The 14,037-nt window shown below is 48.2% G+C and overlaps 18 non-coding genes across 18 annotated transcripts; all 18 read left to right on the top strand.

Moving 5' to 3' along the window:
- The first annotated feature begins 1,772 nt into the window (after window positions 1-1,772).
- On the top strand, window positions 1,773-1,845 carry trnaa-agc (transfer RNA alanine (anticodon AGC)). Its single transcript has one exon. It is a non-coding gene; the product is annotated as a tRNA-Ala (tRNA).
- A 681-nt stretch (window positions 1,846-2,526) lies between these two features.
- trnaa-ugc (transfer RNA alanine (anticodon UGC)) lies at window positions 2,527-2,599 on the top strand. The gene has a single exon. It is a non-coding gene; the product is annotated as a tRNA-Ala (tRNA).
- Window positions 2,600-3,281: 682 nt separating this feature from the next.
- trnas-gcu (transfer RNA serine (anticodon GCU)) lies at window positions 3,282-3,363 on the top strand. Its single transcript has one exon. It is a non-coding gene; the product is annotated as a tRNA-Ser (tRNA).
- A 515-nt stretch (window positions 3,364-3,878) lies between these two features.
- Window positions 3,879-3,951, top strand: trnaa-agc (transfer RNA alanine (anticodon AGC)). Its single transcript has one exon. It is a non-coding gene; the product is annotated as a tRNA-Ala (tRNA).
- A 681-nt stretch (window positions 3,952-4,632) lies between these two features.
- On the top strand, window positions 4,633-4,705 carry trnaa-ugc (transfer RNA alanine (anticodon UGC)). The gene has a single exon. It is a non-coding gene; the product is annotated as a tRNA-Ala (tRNA).
- A 682-nt stretch (window positions 4,706-5,387) lies between these two features.
- Window positions 5,388-5,469, top strand: trnas-gcu (transfer RNA serine (anticodon GCU)). Its single transcript has one exon. It is a non-coding gene; the product is annotated as a tRNA-Ser (tRNA).
- A 515-nt stretch (window positions 5,470-5,984) lies between these two features.
- Window positions 5,985-6,057, top strand: trnaa-agc (transfer RNA alanine (anticodon AGC)). The gene has a single exon. It is a non-coding gene; the product is annotated as a tRNA-Ala (tRNA).
- A 681-nt stretch (window positions 6,058-6,738) lies between these two features.
- On the top strand, window positions 6,739-6,811 carry trnaa-ugc (transfer RNA alanine (anticodon UGC)). The gene has a single exon. It is a non-coding gene; the product is annotated as a tRNA-Ala (tRNA).
- A 682-nt stretch (window positions 6,812-7,493) lies between these two features.
- trnas-gcu (transfer RNA serine (anticodon GCU)) lies at window positions 7,494-7,575 on the top strand. The gene has a single exon. It is a non-coding gene; the product is annotated as a tRNA-Ser (tRNA).
- A 515-nt stretch (window positions 7,576-8,090) lies between these two features.
- On the top strand, window positions 8,091-8,163 carry trnaa-agc (transfer RNA alanine (anticodon AGC)). Its single transcript has one exon. It is a non-coding gene; the product is annotated as a tRNA-Ala (tRNA).
- Window positions 8,164-8,844: 681 nt separating this feature from the next.
- Window positions 8,845-8,917, top strand: trnaa-ugc (transfer RNA alanine (anticodon UGC)). The gene has a single exon. It is a non-coding gene; the product is annotated as a tRNA-Ala (tRNA).
- A 682-nt stretch (window positions 8,918-9,599) lies between these two features.
- Window positions 9,600-9,681, top strand: trnas-gcu (transfer RNA serine (anticodon GCU)). Its single transcript has one exon. It is a non-coding gene; the product is annotated as a tRNA-Ser (tRNA).
- Window positions 9,682-10,196: 515 nt separating this feature from the next.
- On the top strand, window positions 10,197-10,269 carry trnaa-agc (transfer RNA alanine (anticodon AGC)). Its single transcript has one exon. It is a non-coding gene; the product is annotated as a tRNA-Ala (tRNA).
- A 681-nt stretch (window positions 10,270-10,950) lies between these two features.
- Window positions 10,951-11,023, top strand: trnaa-ugc (transfer RNA alanine (anticodon UGC)). The gene has a single exon. It is a non-coding gene; the product is annotated as a tRNA-Ala (tRNA).
- Window positions 11,024-11,705: 682 nt separating this feature from the next.
- Window positions 11,706-11,787, top strand: trnas-gcu (transfer RNA serine (anticodon GCU)). Its single transcript has one exon. It is a non-coding gene; the product is annotated as a tRNA-Ser (tRNA).
- Window positions 11,788-12,313: 526 nt separating this feature from the next.
- trnaa-agc (transfer RNA alanine (anticodon AGC)) lies at window positions 12,314-12,386 on the top strand. Its single transcript has one exon. It is a non-coding gene; the product is annotated as a tRNA-Ala (tRNA).
- A 681-nt stretch (window positions 12,387-13,067) lies between these two features.
- trnaa-ugc (transfer RNA alanine (anticodon UGC)) lies at window positions 13,068-13,140 on the top strand. Its single transcript has one exon. It is a non-coding gene; the product is annotated as a tRNA-Ala (tRNA).
- A 682-nt stretch (window positions 13,141-13,822) lies between these two features.
- trnas-gcu (transfer RNA serine (anticodon GCU)) lies at window positions 13,823-13,904 on the top strand. The gene has a single exon. It is a non-coding gene; the product is annotated as a tRNA-Ser (tRNA).
- Window positions 13,905-14,037: the final 133 nt, after the last annotated feature.

The raw sequence follows: 14,037 nt of genomic DNA, 5'->3' as shown, positions 1-14,037 counted from the left end.
TTTTATTTTATTCTACTGTATATAGTATTTTATTTTATTCTATTCTGTACAGTTGTGTACTGTATTTATTCTTATTGTATTCTAATTTTTGCCTCATAACTTTTGCACTGTCCACTTCCTGCTGTGACAAAACAAATTTCCCACGTGTGGGACTAATAAAGGTTATCTTATCTTATCTTATCTTATCTTATCTTATTTTATTTTATTCAAAGTTTACTTGTCACTTTTGTTTACTTGACATCAGCATCACGTGTTGTTATCTTAATATTACAGAATGAAAACTCCAAGTATGGACCAACTAAACACCCGCAATATCTCTGACATAAAAGTCACTAGTTGGAATGTCCGGGGTCTCAGGAAACTGATCAAACTGAAACAGGTTATAAGCAGGATCAAGCAATTGAAATCAAAAATAGTTTTTCTTCAAGAAACACATCTGACAGACTGTGAACTAAAGTCTGTGAGGAACAGATGGCCTGGCCAGGTGATCCACGCATCATACAATAACTATGCGAGAGGTGTAATTATTTTGATTCAAAGAAGCATACCATCCCAAATGACGAAAATAATAAAAGACCCTGCTGGTAGGTACGTACTCACTCAGGGTACCATCCTTTCTATTACTTTAAACTTGGTGAGTCTCAATGGCCCAAATGAAAATAAGCCCAAATTTATTGAAGATCTGTTTCTTACTTTATCTGCTTTGCAAGGACTGTATATGCTTGGAGGAGACTTTAACTGCACTCTCAATCCGAGTATAGATCGCTCAACAGGTTCAGATACATATAAAGCACAAACTAGACAACAAATAAATCGATTTATATCAGATATCAACTTGGTAGAAGTATGGAGAGAACAAAATCCTGATAAATAGAATTCTCCTGTCATTCAAGTATACATAAATCCCGCTCACGTATAGATTACTTTCTTGTCTCAAGAGAACGTTTATCAAGGATCAAACAGTGTCAGCATAGTGATCAGTGATCATGCAGCTATCTCACTGAGTATCCATCTAGGAAAGTTTATCCATAACCCCCCTCGCTGGTGGCTTCAAACAAAATGGCTGCAGAATCCTGAATTTGTTAAATTTATAGAGGAGAAAACAGAAAATTACTTTGAGTTAAATACAGATCAAACTTGTGCCTTACTGAGATGGGAAGGATTCAAAGCATATATTAGAGGTGAAATTCTTAGCTTTACGAGTACAAAGAATAAACAGCAAAGAAAGCGAATGCAAACCCTGGATAAACAGATTAAATCTTTGGAATTGGACTTAAACGTTAGTTACGACTCAACAAAACAAAGTGAGTTGCTACATCTGAGAACTGAATATAATAAATTATCATCTGATGCAGCAGCAAAAAGTCTAATGTGGCTGAAGCAATATTATTATGACCAAGGAGAGAAAGCAGGTAGACTTTTGGCATGGAGAATTAAAAAAATGCAGAGTGAAAGAGCAATTAATAGTATAAAGACCTCTTCAGGGAATATAACAGTAGATCCATTGGAAATTAATGACAGCTTTAGAGAATTTTATGATAAATTGTATAAATCAGAATGTGCTCAAACCTCAGAAGAACAGGACATATTCTTGGATCAACTTCAGTTTCAGACGCTAACAGAAAACACAGTGGATTGTCAGCGAGCCGCCTTAGTCTCTCAGGCACCTCCGGGGCGCTTTGCAGATTTCAGGATTTGTGCCCCTTCCCTATTTTGATCATACAACAAGTATGGACAAAGTGTAGCCTGTAATAAGTAAGACATGTGGCACAGGGGAGTTAGCTCAAATGGTAGAGCGCTCGCTTAGCATGCGAGAGGTAGCGGGATCGACGCCCGCATTCTCCATTTCACACTTTGCTAGTCAGTGTCCCAATTGAATGCATGTGGCTTCCTTTGGCAAATCTTTATTTCACAGGTGTCGAACTCCAGGCCTCGAGGGCCGGTGTCCTGCAGGTTTCAGATGTATTCTTGATCCATCATAGGGGATTCAAATGGCTAAATTACCTCCCCAACATTTCTTGAAGTTCTCCAGAGGCCTGGTAATGAACTAATCATTTGATTCAGGTGTGTTGACCCAGGGTTATACCTAAAACCTGCAGGACACCGGCCCTCGAGGCCTGATGTTGTACACCCCAGGTTTATTTGCACTTCTCCGCTCACTACCTTTCAGGTACTACCATGTTAACGCTGGCTTCAAACCTCATCAATCTTTGACCATATGAAGTGATTGTCTCCCCTCTTACCCTCACAATACTGGCCGATGGCAGCAAAGAGTCCCCCGGCCCAGTCTGACATCTCTTTTCTCCAGAAGCAGCTGAAAGGGGCTTCCAGTGACACTCTCCTGGCGTACTGCGTAGGGCCCAGACTTGAATCGCTCGGAAATGTCTCGTGTGAGTTACGATTGCACCAAAGAGTCTTGTTGTAGTTGACAAGCCCAGAAAACATTGAAAGGGGGGTGTTGTGATTAGTTCCACCTGAGCTGAGGCTCCGTATGGCACGATGAAGCTGCAGTGCTCAACCCTCAATGGGGAATTAGCTCAAATGGTAGAGCGCTCGCTTTGCATGTGAGAGGCAGCGGGATCGATACCCGCATTCTCCAGGACACTTTTGGACATCCGCGAGGAGACCCAAAGCCATGCGTGTAGCCAATCCATTGGGTGTGGGTGGAGAACAAATTCAGGGGTGATTTGTCACACAAGGATAGCAGCAAGTGCGAAAGGCAAGCTTTAGAAGATGGTAGTGAGAGCTGCTCTGATGTGTGGCACAGATGGAGTCTGCAGAGTTGAAGATGATAAGCTTTTGCTTGGGAGTGTCCAGGATGGAACAGATGTGAAATGACCACGTGCGAGGGACAGCTGGGGTTGAGCCGTTTGCAGACGACGTTAGGCCAGCAAGGCTGAGGTGATTTGCACATGTGCAGAGGAGGGATATAAGATATACTGGGAAAAGGGTGTTAAATACGGAGCGGCTGGGCAGGAGAATAAGAGAAAGACCAAAGACAACGTTCATAGACGTAGCCAAGTAGGACATGCAGAGGGTTGGTGTGACAGAGGAGAATGCTAGGGGCAGGGTGAGATGGAGGCAGACGATCCACTCTGGCAACCCCCAAGAAGAACAGGCTCAAAGAAGAAGCCAGCATCACTCCAGGCTTCTACCAAAGTGTTACGCAGCCCCTCGTCGGGGATCTGGAGTCAATCTCCCTGCGTCCATACACCAGCGATCAGCTCACACATTATCCCTCGTCAATTCCCAATGCTACTGGCAAAGAGCAGTGTGCGGCAGATGAGGTGGCCGAGAGGTTAAGGCGATGGACTGCTAATCCATTGTGCTGTGCACGCGTGGGTTCGAATCCCATCCTCGTCGAGAGCTCTTTCTGCTTATGTTGATGCATCTTGTCAGTGTAAGATTGGCTGCCAAAGCAGGCATGATGCAATGCTCAGTTTTCATTTTAATTCACCATGTGGTCTTGTTGCACAGGTCATGTTAAAGACAATGGTCTGCTAATACAGTAGTAGAAAGACGTTCTGCTTCCAGAATAGCAACATTCCTAATGGCCCACTTGCCCTACACTGAAAACCAAGGGGAGGAGGTCGGTAAGCATATTGATTAGAACCACCTCCCTCAGTTGGCTTCATTCAATGTGAATTAGCAGTGGCTCTAGTCCACAGTCCCTTGGATGTCCAGTCTCCTCAGTCTGTCTCTAAGGCTGATGGCATTCAGTCACGTTAGCATGACAGTGGATTGTCAGCGAGCCGCCTTAGTCTCTCAGCCACCTCCTGGGTGCTTTGCAGATTTCAGGATTTGTGCCCCTTCCCTATTTTGATCATACAACAAGTATGGACAAAGTGTAGCCTGTAATAAGTAAGACATGTGGCACAGGGGAGTTAGCTCAAATGGTAGAGCGCTCGCTTAGCATGCGAGAGGTAGCGGGATCGACGCCCGCATTCTCCATTTGACACTTTGCTAGTCAGTGTCCCAATTGAATGCATGTGGCTTCCTTTGGCAAATCTTTATTTCACAGGTGTCGAACTCCAGGCCTCGAGGGCCGGTGTCCTGCAGGTTTCAGATGTATTCTTGATCCATCATAGGGGATTCAAATGGCTAAATTACCTCCCCAACATTTCTTGAAGTTCTCCAGAGGCCTGGTAATGAACTAATCATTTGATTCAGGTGTGTTGACCCAGGGTTATACCTAAAACCTGCAGGACACCGGCCCTCGAGGCCTGATGTTGTACACCCCAGGTTTATTTGCACTTCTCCGCTCACTACCTTTCAGGTACTACCATGTTAACGCTGGCTTCAAACCTCATCAATCTTTGACCATATGAAGTGATTGTCTCCCCTCTTACCCTCACAATACTGGCCGATGGCAGCAAAGAGTCCCCCGGCCCAGTCTGACATCTCTTTTCTCCAGAAGCAGCTGAAAGGGGCTTCCAGTGACACTCTCCTGGCGTACTGCGTAGGGCCCAGACTTGAATCGCTCGGAAATGTCTCGTGTGAGTTACGATTGCACCAAAGAGTCTTGTTGTAGTTGACAAGCCCAGAAAACATTGAAAGGGGGGTGTTGTGATTAGTTCCACCTGAGCTGAGGCTCCGTATGGCACGATGAAGCTGCAGTGCTCAACCCTCAATGGGGAATTAGCTCAAATGGTAGAGCGCTCGCTTTGCATGTGAGAGGCAGCGGGATCGATACCCGCATTCTCCAGGACACTTTTGGACATCCGCGAGGAGACCCAAAGCCATGCGTGTAGCCAATCCATTGGGTGTGGGTGGAGAACAAATTCAGGGGTGATTTGTCACACAAGGATAGCAGCAAGTGCGAAAGGCAAGCTTTAGAAGATGGTAGTGAGAGCTGCTCTGATGTGTGGCACAGATGGAGTCTGCAGAGTTGAAGATGATAAGCTTTTGCTTGGGAGTGTCCAGGATGGAACAGATGTGAAATGACCACGTGCGAGGGACAGCTGGGGTTGAGCCGTTTGCAGACGACGTTAGGCCAGCAAGGCTGAGGTGATTTGCACATGTGCAGAGGAGGGATATAAGATATACTGGGAAAAGGGTGTTAAATACGGAGCGGCTGGGCAGGAGAATAAGAGAAAGACCAAAGACAACGTTCATAGACGTAGCCAAGTAGGACATGCAGAGGGTTGGTGTGACAGAGGAGAATGCTAGGGGCAGGGTGAGATGGAGGCAGACGATCCACTCTGGCAACCCCCAAGAAGAACAGGCTCAAAGAAGAAGCCAGCATCACTCCAGGCTTCTACCAAAGTGTTACGCAGCCCCTCGTCGGGGATCTGGAGTCAATCTCCCTGCGTCCATACACCAGCGATCAGCTCACACATTATCCCTCGTCAATTCCCAATGCTACTGGCAAAGAGCAGTGTGCGGCAGATGAGGTGGCCGAGAGGTTAAGGCGATGGACTGCTAATCCATTGTGCTGTGCACGCGTGGGTTCGAATCCCATCCTCGTCGAGAGCTCTTTCTGCTTATGTTGATGCATCTTGTCAGTGTAAGATTGGCTGCCAAAGCAGGCATGATGCAATGCTCAGTTTTCATTTTAATTCACCATGTGGTCTTGTTGCACAGGTCATGTTAAAGACAATGGTCTGCTAATACAGTAGTAGAAAGACGTTCTGCTTCCAGAATAGCAACATTCCTAATGGCCCACTTGCCCTACACTGAAAACCAAGGGGAGGAGGTCGGTAAGCATATTGATTAGAACCACCTCCCTCAGTTGGCTTCATTCAATGTGAATTAGCAGTGGCTCTAGTCCACAGTCCCTTGGATGTCCAGTCTCCTCAGTCTGTCTCTAAGGCTGATGGCATTCAGTCACGTTAGCATGACAGTGGATTGTCAGCGAGCCGCCTTAGTCTCTCAGCCACCTCCTGGGTGCTTTGCAGATTTCAGGATTTGTGCCCCTTCCCTATTTTGATCATACAACAAGTATGGACAAAGTGTAGCCTGTAATAAGTAAGACATGTGGCACAGGGGAGTTAGCTCAAATGGTAGAGCGCTCGCTTAGCATGCGAGAGGTAGCGGGATCGACGCCCGCATTCTCCATTTGACACTTTGCTAGTCAGTGTCCCAATTGAATGCATGTGGCTTCCTTTGGCAAATCTTTATTTCACAGGTGTCGAACTCCAGGCCTCGAGGGCCGGTGTCCTGCAGGTTTCAGATGTATTCTTGATCCATCATAGGGGATTCAAATGGCTAAATTACCTCCCCAACATTTCTTGAAGTTCTCCAGAGGCCTGGTAATGAACTAATCATTTGATTCAGGTGTGTTGACCCAGGGTTATACCTAAAACCTGCAGGACACCGGCCCTCGAGGCCTGATGTTGTACACCCCAGGTTTATTTGCACTTCTCCGCTCACTACCTTTCAGGTACTACCATGTTAACGCTGGCTTCAAACCTCATCAATCTTTGACCATATGAAGTGATTGTCTCCCCTCTTACCCTCACAATACTGGCCGATGGCAGCAAAGAGTCCCCCGGCCCAGTCTGACATCTCTTTTCTCCAGAAGCAGCTGAAAGGGGCTTCCAGTGACACTCTCCTGGCGTACTGCGTAGGGCCCAGACTTGAATCGCTCGGAAATGTCTCGTGTGAGTTACGATTGCACCAAAGAGTCTTGTTGTAGTTGACAAGCCCAGAAAACATTGAAAGGGGGGTGTTGTGATTAGTTCCACCTGAGCTGAGGCTCCGTATGGCACGATGAAGCTGCAGTGCTCAACCCTCAATGGGGAATTAGCTCAAATGGTAGAGCGCTCGCTTTGCATGTGAGAGGCAGCGGGATCGATACCCGCATTCTCCAGGACACTTTTGGACATCCGCGAGGAGACCCAAAGCCATGCGTGTAGCCAATCCATTGGGTGTGGGTGGAGAACAAATTCAGGGGTGATTTGTCACACAAGGATAGCAGCAAGTGCGAAAGGCAAGCTTTAGAAGATGGTAGTGAGAGCTGCTCTGATGTGTGGCACAGATGGAGTCTGCAGAGTTGAAGATGATAAGCTTTTGCTTGGGAGTGTCCAGGATGGAACAGATGTGAAATGACCACGTGCGAGGGACAGCTGGGGTTGAGCCGTTTGCAGACGACGTTAGGCCAGCAAGGCTGAGGTGATTTGCACATGTGCAGAGGAGGGATATAAGATATACTGGGAAAAGGGTGTTAAATACGGAGCGGCTGGGCAGGAGAATAAGAGAAAGACCAAAGACAACGTTCATAGACGTAGCCAAGTAGGACATGCAGAGGGTTGGTGTGACAGAGGAGAATGCTAGGGGCAGGGTGAGATGGAGGCAGACGATCCACTCTGGCAACCCCCAAGAAGAACAGGCTCAAAGAAGAAGCCAGCATCACTCCAGGCTTCTACCAAAGTGTTACGCAGCCCCTCGTCGGGGATCTGGAGTCAATCTCCCTGCGTCCATACACCAGCGATCAGCTCACACATTATCCCTCGTCAATTCCCAATGCTACTGGCAAAGAGCAGTGTGCGGCAGATGAGGTGGCCGAGAGGTTAAGGCGATGGACTGCTAATCCATTGTGCTGTGCACGCGTGGGTTCGAATCCCATCCTCGTCGAGAGCTCTTTCTGCTTATGTTGATGCATCTTGTCAGTGTAAGATTGGCTGCCAAAGCAGGCATGATGCAATGCTCAGTTTTCATTTTAATTCACCATGTGGTCTTGTTGCACAGGTCATGTTAAAGACAATGGTCTGCTAATACAGTAGTAGAAAGACGTTCTGCTTCCAGAATAGCAACATTCCTAATGGCCCACTTGCCCTACACTGAAAACCAAGGGGAGGAGGTCGGTAAGCATATTGATTAGAACCACCTCCCTCAGTTGGCTTCATTCAATGTGAATTAGCAGTGGCTCTAGTCCACAGTCCCTTGGATGTCCAGTCTCCTCAGTCTGTCTCTAAGGCTGATGGCATTCAGTCACGTTAGCATGACAGTGGATTGTCAGCGAGCCGCCTTAGTCTCTCAGCCACCTCCTGGGTGCTTTGCAGATTTCAGGATTTGTGCCCCTTCCCTATTTTGATCATACAACAAGTATGGACAAAGTGTAGCCTGTAATAAGTAAGACATGTGGCACAGGGGAGTTAGCTCAAATGGTAGAGCGCTCGCTTAGCATGCGAGAGGTAGCGGGATCGACGCCCGCATTCTCCATTTGACACTTTGCTAGTCAGTGTCCCAATTGAATGCATGTGGCTTCCTTTGGCAAATCTTTATTTCACAGGTGTCGAACTCCAGGCCTCGAGGGCCGGTGTCCTGCAGGTTTCAGATGTATTCTTGATCCATCATAGGGGATTCAAATGGCTAAATTACCTCCCCAACATTTCTTGAAGTTCTCCAGAGGCCTGGTAATGAACTAATCATTTGATTCAGGTGTGTTGACCCAGGGTTATACCTAAAACCTGCAGGACACCGGCCCTCGAGGCCTGATGTTGTACACCCCAGGTTTATTTGCACTTCTCCGCTCACTACCTTTCAGGTACTACCATGTTAACGCTGGCTTCAAACCTCATCAATCTTTGACCATATGAAGTGATTGTCTCCCCTCTTACCCTCACAATACTGGCCGATGGCAGCAAAGAGTCCCCCGGCCCAGTCTGACATCTCTTTTCTCCAGAAGCAGCTGAAAGGGGCTTCCAGTGACACTCTCCTGGCGTACTGCGTAGGGCCCAGACTTGAATCGCTCGGAAATGTCTCGTGTGAGTTACGATTGCACCAAAGAGTCTTGTTGTAGTTGACAAGCCCAGAAAACATTGAAAGGGGGGTGTTGTGATTAGTTCCACCTGAGCTGAGGCTCCGTATGGCACGATGAAGCTGCAGTGCTCAACCCTCAATGGGGAATTAGCTCAAATGGTAGAGCGCTCGCTTTGCATGTGAGAGGCAGCGGGATCGATACCCGCATTCTCCAGGACACTTTTGGACATCCGCGAGGAGACCCAAAGCCATGCGTGTAGCCAATCCATTGGGTGTGTGTGGAGAACAAATTCAGGGGTGATTTGTCACACAAGGATAGCAGCAAGTGCGAAAGGCAAGCTTTAGAAGATGGTAGTGAGAGCTGCTCTGATGTGTGGCACAGATGGAGTCTGCAGAGTTGAAGATGATAAGCTTTTGCTTGGGAGTGTCCAGGATGGAACAGATGTGAAATGACCACGTGCGAGGGACAGCTGGGGTTGAGCCGTTTGCAGACGACGTTAGGCCAGCAAGGCTGAGGTGATTTGCACATGTGCAGAGGAGGGATATAAGATATACTGGGAAAAGGGTGTTAAATACGGAGCGGCTGGGCAGGAGAATAAGAGAAAGACCAAAGACAACGTTCATAGACGTAGCCAAGTAGGACATGCAGAGGGTTGGTGTGACAGAGGAGAATGCTAGGGGCAGGGTGAGATGGAGGCAGACGATCCACTCTGGCAACCCCCAAGAAGAACAGGCTCAAAGAAGAAGCCAGCATCACTCCAGGCTTCTACCAAAGTGTTACGCAGCCCCTCGTCGGGGATCTGGAGTCAATCTCCCTGCGTCCATACACCAGCGATCAGCTCACACATTATCCCTCGTCAATTCCCAATGCTACTGGCAAAGAGCAGTGTGCGGCAGATGAGGTGGCCGAGAGGTTAAGGCGATGGACTGCTAATCCATTGTGCTGTTCACGCGTGGGTTCGAATCCCATCCTCGTCGAGAGCTCTTTCTGCTTATGTTGATGCATCTTGTCAGTGTAAGATTGGCTGCCAAAGCAGGCATGATGCAATGCTCAGTTTTCATTTTAATTCACCATGTGGTCTTGTTGCACAGGTCATGTTAAAGACAATGGTCTGCTAATACAGTAGTAGAAAGACGTTCTGCTTCCAGAATAGCAACATTCCTAATGGCCAACTTGCCCTACACTGAAAACCAAGGGGAGGAGGTCGGTAAGCATATTGATTAGAACCACCTCCCTCAGTTGGCTTCATTCAATGTGAATTAGCAGTGGCTCTAGTCCACAGTCCCTTGGATGTCCAGTCTCCTCAGTCTGTCTCTAAGGCTGATGGCATTCAGTCACGTTAGCATGACAGTGGATTGTCAGCGAGCCTCCTTAGTCTCTCAGCCACCTCCTGGGTGCTTTGCAGATTTCAGGATTTGTGCCCCTTCCCTATTTTGATCATACAACAAGTATGGACAAAGTGTAGCCTGTAATAAGTAAGACATGTAGCACAGGGGAGTTAGCTCAAATGGTAGAGCGCTCGCTTAGCATGCGAGAGGTAGCGGGATCGACGCCCGCATTCTCCATTTCACACTTTGCTAGTCAGTGTCCCAATTGAATGCATGTGGCTTCCTTTGGCAAATCTTTATTTCACAGGTGTCGAACTCCAGGCCTCGAGGGCCGGTGTCCTGCAGGTTTCAGATGTATTCTTGATCCATCATAGGGGATTCAAATGGCTAAATTACCTCCCCAACATTTCTTGAAGTTCTCCAGAGGCCTGGTAATGAACTAATCATTTGATTCAGGTGTGTTGACCCAGGGTTATACCTAAAACCTGCAGGACACCGGCCCTCGAGGCCTGATGTTGTACACCCCAGGTTTATTTGCACTTCTCCGCTCACTACCTTTCAGGTACTACCATGTTAACGCTGGCTTCAAACCTCATCAATCTTTGACCATATGAAGTGATTGTCTCCCCTCTTACCCTCACAATACTGGCCGATGGCAGCAAAGAGTCCCCCGGCCCAGTCTGACATCTCTTTTCTCCAGAAGCAGCTGAAAGGGGCTTCCAGTGACACTCTCCTGGCGTACTGCGTAGGGCCCAGACTTGAATCGCTCGGAAATGTCTCGTGTGAGTTACGATTGCACCAAAGAGTCTTGTTGTAGTTGACAAGCCCAGAAAACATTGAAAGGGGGGTGTTGTGATTAGTTCCACCTGAGCTGAGGCTCCGTATGGCACGATGAAGCTGCAGTGCTCAACCCTCAATGGGGAATTAGCTCAAATGGTAGAGCGCTCGCTTTGCATGTGAGAGGCAGCGGGATCGATACCCGCATTCTCCAGGACACTTTTGGACATCCGCGAGGAGACCCAAAGCCATGCGTGTAGCCAATCCATTGGGTGTGTGTGGAGAACAAATTCAGGGGTGATTTGTCACACAAGGATAGCAGCAAGTGCGAAAGGCAAGCTTTAGAAGATGGTAGTGAGAGCTGCTCTGATGTGTGGCACAGATGGAGTCTGCAGAGTTGAAGATGATAAGCTTTTGCTTGGGAGTGTCCAGGATGGAACAGATGTGAAATGACCACGTGCGAGGGACAGCTGGGGTTGAGCCGTTTGCAGACGACGTTAGGCCAGCAAGGCTGAGGTGATTTGCACATGTGCAGAGGAGGGATATAAGATATACTGGGAAAAGGGTGTTAAATACGGAGCGGCTGGGCAGGAGAATAAGAGAAAGACCAAAGACAACGTTCATAGACGTAGCCAAGTAGGACATGCAGAGGGTTGGTGTGACAGAGGAGAATGCTAGGGGCAGGGTGAGATGGAGGCAGACGATCCACTCTGGCAACCCCCAAGAAGAACAGGCTCAAAGAAGAAGCCAGCATCACTCCAGGCTTCTACCAAAGTGTTACGCAGCCCCTCGTCGGGGATCTGGAGTCAATCTCCCTGCGTCCATACACCAGCGATCAGCTCACACATTATCCCTCGTCAATTCCCAATGCTACTGGCAAAGAGCAGTGTGCGGCAGATGAGGTGGCCGAGAGGTTAAGGCGATGGACTGCTAATCCATTGTGCTGTGCACGCGTGGGTTCGAATCCCATCCTCGTCAAGAGCTCTTTCTGCTTATGTTGATGCATCTTGTCAGTGTAAGATTGGCTGCCAAAGCAGGCATGATGCAATGCTCTTCTTTGGCTCAGTATTCACTTTAGTTCACCATGTGGTCTTGTTGCACAGGTCATGTTAAAGACAATGGTCTGCTAATACAGTAGTAGAAAGACGTTCTGCTTCCAGAATAGCAACATTCCTAATGGCCAACTTGCCCTACACTGAAAACCAAGGGGAGGAGGTCGGTAAGCATATTGATTAGAACCACCTCCCTCAGTTGGCTTCATTCAATGTGAATTAGCAGTGGCTCTAGTCCACAGTCCCTTGGATGTCCAGTCTCCTCAGTCTGTCTCTAAGGCTGATGGCATTCAGTCACGTTAGCATGACAGTGGATTGTCAGCGAGCCGCCTTAGTCTCTCAGCCACCTCCTGGGCGCTTTGCAGATTTCAGGATTTGTGCCCCTTCCCTATTTTGATCATACAACAAGTATGGACAAAGTGTAGCCTGTAATAAGTAAGACATGTGGCACAGGGGAGTTAGCTCAAATGGTAGAGCGCTCGCTTAGCATGCGAGAGGTAGCGGGATCGACGCCCGCATTCTCCATTTGACACTTTGCTAGTCAGTGTCCCAATTGAATGCATGTGGCTTCCTTTGGCAAATCTTTATTTCACAGGTGTCGAACTCCAGGCCTCGAGGGCCGGTGTCCTGCAGGTTTCAGATGTATTCTTGATCCATCATAGGGGATTCAAATGGCTAAATTACCTCCCCAACATTTCTTGAAGTTCTCCAGAGGCCTGGTAATGAACTAATCATTTGATTCAGGTGTGTTGACCCAGGGTTATACCTAAAACCTGCAGGACACCGGCCCTCGAGGCCTGATGTTGTACACCCCAGGTTTATTTGCACTTCTCCGCTCACTACCTTTCAGGTACTACCATGTTAACGCTGGCTTCAAACCTCATCAATCTTTGACCATATGAAGTGATTGTCTCCCCTCTTACCCTCACAATACTGGCCGATGGCAGCAAAGAGTCCCCCGGCCCAGTCTGACATCTCTTTTCTCCAGAAGCAGCTGAAAGGGGCTTCCAGTGACACTCTCCTGGCGTACTGCGTAGGGCCCAGACTTGAATCGCTCGGAAATGTCTCGTGTGAGTTACGATTGCACCAAAGAGTCTTGTTGTAGTTGACAAGCCCAGAAAACATTGAAAGGGGGGTGTTGTGATTAGTTCCACCTGAGCTGAGGCTCCGTATGGCACGATGAAGCTGCAGTGCTCAACCCTCAATGGGGAATTAGCTCAAATGGTAGAGCGCTCGCTTTGCATGTGAGAGGCAGCGGGATCGATACCCGCATTCTCCAGGACACTTTTGGACATCCGCGAGGAGACCCAAAGCCATGCGTGTAGCCAATCCATTGGGTGTGTGTGGAGAACAAATTCAGGGGTGATTTGTCACACAAGGATAGCAGCAAGTGCGAAAGGCAAGCTTTAGAAGATGGTAGTGAGAGCTGCTCTGATGTGTGGCACAGATGGAGTCTGCAGAGTTGAAGATGATAAGCTTTTGCTTGGGAGTGTCCAGGATGGAACAGATGTGAAATGACCACGTGCGAGGGACAGCTGGGGTTGAGCCGTTTGCAGACGACGTTAGGCCAGCAAGGCTGAGGTGATTTGCACATGTGCAGAGGAGGGATATAAGATATACTGGGAAAAGGGTGTTAAATACGGAGCGGCTGGGCAGGAGAATAAGAGAAAGACCAAAGACAACGTTCATAGACGTAGCCAAGTAGGACATGCAGAGGGTTGGTGTGACAGAGGAGAATGCTAGGGGCAGGGTGAGATGGAGGCAGACGATCCACTCTGGCAACCCCCAAGAAGAACAGGCTCAAAGAAGAAGCCAGCATCACTCCAGGCTTCTACCAAAGTGTTACGCAGCCCCTCGTCGGGGATCTGGAGTCAATCTCCCTGCGTCCATACACCAGCGATCAGCTCACACATTATCCCTCGTCAATTCCCAATGCTACTGGCAAAGAGCAGTGTGCGGCAGATGAGGTGGCCGAGAGGTTAAGGCGATGGACTGCTAATCCATTGTGCTGTGCACGCGTGGGTTCGAATCCCATCCTCGTCGAGAGCTCTTTCTGCTTATGTTGATGCATCTTGTCAGTGTAAGATTGGCTGCCAAAGCAGGCATGATGCAATGCTCTTCTTTGGCTCAGTATTCACTTTAGTTCACCATGTGGTCTTGTTGCACAGGTCATGTT

The sequence above is a fragment of the Diplotaxodon limnothrissa genome, linkage group LG12 (genome assembly GCF_057381915.1).
Source record: "Diplotaxodon limnothrissa isolate DT_005_m linkage group LG12, D_limnothrissa_male_GT1.1, whole genome shotgun sequence".
In the NCBI taxonomy this organism is placed as follows: domain Eukaryota; kingdom Metazoa; phylum Chordata; class Actinopteri; order Cichliformes; family Cichlidae; genus Diplotaxodon; species Diplotaxodon limnothrissa.
Note: the sequence above shows the minus strand (reverse complement) of the source record. Positions and strands in the feature narration are given on the sequence as shown.